This window comes from Sceloporus undulatus, chromosome 2 (genome assembly GCF_019175285.1).
Source record: "Sceloporus undulatus isolate JIND9_A2432 ecotype Alabama chromosome 2, SceUnd_v1.1, whole genome shotgun sequence".
In the NCBI taxonomy this organism is placed as follows: domain Eukaryota; kingdom Metazoa; phylum Chordata; class Lepidosauria; order Squamata; family Phrynosomatidae; genus Sceloporus; species Sceloporus undulatus.
In genome coordinates, this window is record NC_056523.1 from 247,687,679 (window position 1) to 247,694,619 (window position 6,941).

General features: G+C 40.1%; 1 long non-coding RNA gene across 1 annotated transcript in view; it reads right to left on the bottom strand.

Moving 5' to 3' along the window:
* Positions 1-6,484, bottom strand: part of LOC121922901 — a 21,206-nt gene extending 14,722 nt beyond the window's left edge. Inside the window, exons 1-2 of the long non-coding RNA XR_006102251.1 lie at positions 6,310-6,484; positions 5,318-5,441 (exon numbers count right to left, since the gene is read on the bottom strand). This is a non-coding gene — a long non-coding RNA (uncharacterized LOC121922901). The remainder of the gene's footprint in view (positions 1-5,317; positions 5,442-6,309) is intronic.
* Between the last annotated feature and the right edge of the window lie 457 nt (positions 6,485-6,941).

The window sequence follows — 6,941 nt, forward strand, 5'->3', positions numbered from 1 at the left end:
TGGACTCTTAGGACACATGCATCATTGAAACACCATACTTCCACTGTGACTCGAAGCAGCTTTATTTTGGCTGTCTGTAACAGGCCATAGTAGCTTCATTCTGAAGCTAATGAAATTTCAGTAGACCCTTCAAGTGCAGCACTCAAAGTGGGACATTTGAATGAAGAAGTAGAATATTGGAATGGTTCCGCTGAGATGTAGTTAAGGGGCATACCATACCACTGTGGTATCACAGAATTCTATGAATAATGACATGCTATTTTATTTTAAGCAAAAGGCCACCTTGGTGGTAGCTTCTCCATTATATAAGCCTGTCAGTTAGATCCTGAATGCCTCAGAGATGTTTTCTTTTAGGCTTCCTTATTTGAGACAGCTTTTAAAAGTGGTGGTTAGGAGATTGTGGGCTTATTGAAGTTGCTGTATGTTTTAGACAGACAGGCAAACTGCTATGGTAGACCTTGTTTTGCAAGGAGGCTTGTCAACAAACCTGCCTCCTGCACAGCTTGTTTATTTAGTTAGACCTGTACTAAAGCTAAAGATAGCTAAAGATAGATAATTAATGATCAAAACAATGCTAGCTTCCACATCCTTCCAGCCTTCCTTTGTGAAGCTGAGAAGAAGCCCTCCTGCTGATATGTCTGAGAAACCGCTGTGAATCATTTCATGCAACCTCTGGATCGATACTGGATACTGGAGCTCCACTTTTCAAAGAGAACTCTATTACAAAGGGCGGCTCGTTTCCTGCTATGGTTCAATATGTGGTAACAAAAGGTAAATGTTTCGACAATGTTGTCTCTATGAGAAGAATGGGATGTAATATTTGAAATTTGGGTTGGGAAGATTTGGGATTATTTGTTAGCACAACACTTAAAGAATCCACAAATCCTATAGTTTAGAGCTTTAAAAAGTGTTCACACTCCCCCCGCTCCCCTCGTCTTTATCTTATGATGGTTAAGAATAGTGGCAATATAATAGAAAGAGCAGGGTACATTTTTAGTATCGCCCAACTGACACACCACTCTCTGTTATAAATGAGTTCAGACACTGGCCTATTGATTTTAGGGCAAGCTATACAATGACAGACATCTTTAAAATGGTTTGGGAATGTACTCCTAGGTGTTTGATAATAGACTGATTTCTCCCAGGTCACATATGTCAACAAGATATAACATCCATGTTTAGGAAAAGGATTTTCTGTACTGCATCTGTCTCTTTGCAGGTTGCCATCAAGATTAGATAGTTCCTCAGCAGTGTGGAGTAGCCATGCAGTTTAGTTTTCAGCTTGGCTTGCCAGGCCAAACAATTATGAGGGCTTTGATCTACAAACCTCAGGGCATAGGATGATGTTGGTTTGGCACTCCTAACTGTATACAATGTCAAAGTTGAGAAATAAAATTAAAACTAGTTGCAAGGTTTGGTTTTGTTTTTTAGCAGCAGCATTCATTTTGGCAAGAAAGTGAAAGAAGGCTGGAGAAACACAGACTTTTGGTGCTGGGTTGCAGCAGCATGTTTGCAGTAAACAATACAACATAAACTGGAGCTGGGAAATAATGGGGTTCTTCTTCAAGTGAGCCTACTGTAGCCTTGTGTGCCTGCCTACAATGGGCAGGATAAATAGCAGCTGTCTCCAGAATCCCTTCCTGAGCATGTGTGAATAGCAAAATAGAGGGAAAGTGGGGAAATGGATAAGCCTGCTGCACTAAGTACCCTCCAGCATGTTAAGCATAGATCTTTAAATGTTGCAACCAAAATGGAAAACATAAGAAAATTAGAGGATAGAGAAAGGGAGGGGGGAAATCCCAGAATATATTTTGAAGAAGTTTAAATGGTTTTCCCTTTACTTATGCAAGACTTACATGGCCTGGTGGTTTCATTTCACATGTGTCTATTGTTACTTTTGGATAAAAAGTTTGCTGAAGTATGCTCTTTCCTTTATGTGGCATAGGAAACTGTGCTTATTCTCTCTATGTTATTGCTGATTCTGGGGCTGTACAGATAGCCCTGAAGGGGTGGCCTCCAGCTACTCCTTTTATAGCCAGATCAGGGGCACGGCAATTGCATGCTATGGCCCTGATCTGGCCTTTCCAGGGCGCGATAGCCATGGTATCATGGCTTTACAGTGCTTCTTTAGCACTGCGTTGTGAAGGACCATCATGGTGCTGCACGCTATGTGGTGCGGCACATGGCAACACACCTGGGGGTGGAAGCGGGGTGTGTGTTGTGTAGATGCTGTGCTCCGACTCTGCCCTCAAGCTGGCCTTTAAAGCCTGTCAGCACAGGACCTCTGATACTCAATTTTCTGTTAATGGCTAGGAACATATCTACTTCATTAACTGAGGCACACCGGCATATCCACCTCCACTGGGGATCACTTGTTTCTGAGGCCAGAAAGAGGATGATGACATGGATGGGCACCTAGTTCTGATCTCAGAGTGACTGACTGGTAATAACGGTGGACACACTGGGTGACTCAGCAGTATGCCCATGCAGACAGCCACCTGGCAGAGGGTATGGAGGGCTCCAGCTCTTACCGGAAGTTCTGAAGTAAGATTTTTCAGTTTGTCATAATGGTGTTATATTGTCTAGACCAGGGGTAGGCAACCTGCGGCCCGCGGACCGGATGCAGCCCGGCGAGGCCTTGGGACTGGCCCCAGCCCAGTCCTGCCGCCGATTGCCGCCGGGGCCTTTGGCCTCTCGCACACAAGGGCAAGGGGGGCAATTGTCTATAGACACCTCAGAAACATGCATTTATATTAACATTTAAAAAAAAATCAGCAAATTTTTTTGTGTGTCCTCCACTTTTTAAAAAAAGTGTCCACCATTTGAAAATGTTGTCCTACATTTGTCCCGGTTTATTTATTTATTTAATTTATAAAATTTTTAAAAATTATTTATTTTTTGGCTTCGGCCCCCCAGTTGTCTGAGGGACAGCAACCCGGCCCCCGGCTCAAAAAGGTTGCCTACCCCTGGTCTAGACTGCTTCCACCAGAACCAGGGTTGGGCTGTAGGACAGTGCCAGAATGAAGGGGAGACAAGGACTGTGAGACCAATTGGAAAGGAAACTTATCTAGATCTTTCTCCACCCCATTCACTTACATTGTGTGGGGCATTCCTTGCACATTCACAAGCTATGAAGGACAAATGATTAATTGGCAGCCTGAAGGATCTTGTAATTTGCTCAGCAAACTGTAAGCACACCAAGTAAATTATCCAGTAACTGCAGACTTTGAACCGTCTTTAAGAACAGGATTACCTAGAGTATGCAGCAGATGAAACAACCAGTACAGTATATAATATGCAAAATGGCTGATGACCACTAACTTATTCTAATGCACTTGCTATACAAACTTGGCAAATAAATAGTATTTTAGTAGATTGGTTTATAATTTGCTTTGATGAGTGTAATTACAATGTTCAGCCACATAAAATTGGTGAGTCATTTAATTGCATGAACCAGATATGGAATCCTTTAACAAGGATATTAATATAATATTAAAGTATCATAAGAGAACATTTCAGGTTACTTTTGATAATATTGATAGGATTAATGCCATTATAATATTACTTGATGAGATCATGCAAATTCAGCTATTTGGCTGTAGACAGAAACATTTTAGAGGTATTGGCTACATAAGCTTTTGCAGAATGTAATATTTCAAGATAAGCTTGAAATATTAAATGTAATCATTCACCGAGGAGGGCAAAGCAAAAAATCAATCCTGAATCTCTTAGTTGGGCAGCCACAGAGTTGTTGCATTGATTTTGTGCAAGCTAGGCTCAAAGTTATTCTTTTACTATCAGATTTAAACTTAACTTTCTCTGGATTTTTGTGTATCTTTTAAAAATAATCTAAGTGTTTTCTGTAATTGTTTGATGATAAGGTTCAAGTTTTCCAGAGTTTGATTTTTATCATCTGCCATGCAAGCTATGAACACAGGAGGGAGACAAAGACTTGGTTAAGGCAGGAAGGAAAAGCTGTAAAGCATACCTAGTCACTTACTCTAATTTATGACATAAAAGTGTTAAATATCCAGGAAAAAAAATTGGCATATGGTTGCTTATGCTGATATTATAAAGGAGAACTGATTTCAGTGGTATGCAAATCTCTTTATTGCATTGTCTTGCAAACTGTAAGTGCCCATGAGAATGAAAGCAGTAGGGGGGAGATAATTTTGATTGTGATAAAGGAAAGAAAGCATGTGGTTGAGCGAAGTTTAAACTCCTTTTTCTTGGCACTGCTCTCATCAAATCTGTGGCTGCCTGTAGCTGAACAGTTGTAAATTCACATGTCTCCCATGTCCGGTCTAGTTTCACATAACCACAAACCAGAACCCAGCAAAACTCAAGTAGTTTTATGTCTCACTGATTTCATGAGGAGAGTTACACACTTAAAAGTGATTAATATTGAAGGAACACATCATAGTGTCAACAAGAAGAACAATGTTTTGGTCATCATCATTTTAAAAACCAATCAGTGAAGCAGTGAAACCTGCAAAGCTGACATTAGGCAGCATCAGGCAACTGTCCAATGTGTGGAATGTTATGTTTAAAAATTAATTCATTAATGTTGAATAATACAAAGGGGAAAATTAAAGTCAACACCTAGGGAAGGTAGAAGTTCAATTTATTGCATTGATTTTTAATTAATTTGTTACTGAAATCATTAATTTTGAAAAAAGGCAAAATGGTTGTCAGCAAAGGATTCATTTTGTTCTTAAAGTTCACCCCACCCCAATTTTTTAAAATTAAAAACTTAAAATAATGTATAACAATAGGTTTTAAAAAAGCAAAAGCAAAATAACAAAACATGGATATGATTTTGTTATGAAAACAGTACACATATTAATGAATAAACCACAAAATATCTAAAGTTATTAAGCTGAGCATTTTGCAGATGCATTGCAATTTAAGTGCCCCATTCTGATTGCTGGACTGATGGGATTTGTAGTGTGATGCGCCTGAAAACTACCAAGTTGAAGAAGGCTGTCCTAAAGCATGGAACCTAACAACCCATTCTACTGAATTTTATCACTGGTCTTTGGTCTCTTCTCATCTTTCTACCTACAACTACATATATTTTGCTCACTCATTTGTTAGACACCATGGATTGATTGTATGGATTGGGAAAAGGTGAATGAGGAATGATCTGTTCATTCCAGAGGACACTGCTCTAATTTAATACTGAAGTGCAGCAGCAAGTGGCTTCAGAGTGCATTTAGTGAATTAAGGGACAGAGAATGCCTAAACAAGAATATTTTGAGTGCCTTTGAATAGATGCAGGGGATATTCTGCATTCTCCAGTAACTGTGTTCTTTACCTTCTTATTAATTTAGGACTAAGAAACCTGGTCTGCAAAGATCCATGCTGGACCACACAGGAATAAGGGATTCCAAGTTCCAGTTATGCACTATAGGAATATGAGTGTTGTCAATTCAACTTTGCTGGAGGAATGGAGAAACAACAAAAAATTAGATAACTTTAAGTAATTGTTTCTGAGCAGTGACACTAAATGTAACTGATCAACTAACTGAGCTGAGTTAGACATGAGGTAACTAGTTAGTATATAACTTCTGAGATTTCATCATCTTTTTTCAAACAATGCTGCCACCTCAAAATGACACATGCTGGGGTGCCATCTCCTAACCATTCATTTGTTAACTAAATTGCAGGGGGTCCCAAAAGTGCACCCACAAATTGAATTCAATGGGGAAATTAGTGTAGCCTTGGGAACAACCTCTATGTATACCAAGCCGAGAGACATGAATAATTTCATAGGTAGGATTTTAACAATGATGAATTTTATTTGAAAAGGGGAAGTCAACAATCACATAAAAACATACAACTATGCAAGCTCACAAGGACTAAGAAATTCAAAGTTGTTACAATGGAACAGAGTAGCCTTGACTAATGAAAATATTGCACCTGAATGAATAGTTGCTCCTTTTCTTGTAGGTCCGTACCTGAAAAGGGACTCAATCACTCCTGGGACAAGCGGGGGTTGGCAAGTGAGAGAGGAGCTAGTGAGTAAAACTGGCAGTATGCCTGCCTATTATTAGACTAAGCCAAAGAAACAAAGGAAAGGCACCAATATTTATAGTGAATTTCTACCCTGGGGCAAAACTGAAGGGCCAAATGGTGGTGCTTTCTTTGAAATGGATTTGGATCACTTTGAAGTTGGTTTTTCGAGGTACTAACATTGTGGTGGGAATGTGGGTCATGGATGTGCATTTCCGAATCAAGAGGGATTAGCACACAGGGCTGCCTGAGTTGTTCACTCTCTGATGTCAGCCCATTTTTGGCATTTCTCACCTCTTGCAGAGTGTCGGGAAAAACAGAGCCCACCGTGTGGTGGAAGGATGGAAACAGTACCATCTTTGTTTGAAGAATTAATTGCATGAAATGGCCTTCCTCCATATCTGGATAGACAAGAAAAGAAAACTCATAATGTTATTAAAAATCTTTTAAAATTATTTCCGCCTTTGGCATGTCAAGTTCTCATTTGCCCTTGTCCCCAACAGTTCAGTAGTTGTGAGATCATAAACTGGATTTAAAATCTTGTAACTGCTGAGGATTCATATTTACAGTCGTTAATGACTGAATGTCTACCCAAAACCTACCTTTTCAGACAGGCAGCATTCCAGCTGAAGTCTTTCCGAGGCACCACCCAGTCAGGCTGTTGGGAAGTGGTGTCTGCAGTACTCCCCTAATCACATGGCCCATTATGAAAAGTAGTTGTGTTAAGACCACAAAAGGCATCCAGCTATCTGTTCTCGACACATCCCATGATGGTGAGAACACCGCAGGGTTCATTTACCACTGCCCTGATCTGCAGTGCCTTTGAAACCTATTGGATGGGGCACTGCCTGTCTGAAAAATTAAATTTTTTTGGGGGGTTGGGCTGGGGTGGCATTGTCAGATGTAACTGTGATGACTGAGCACCA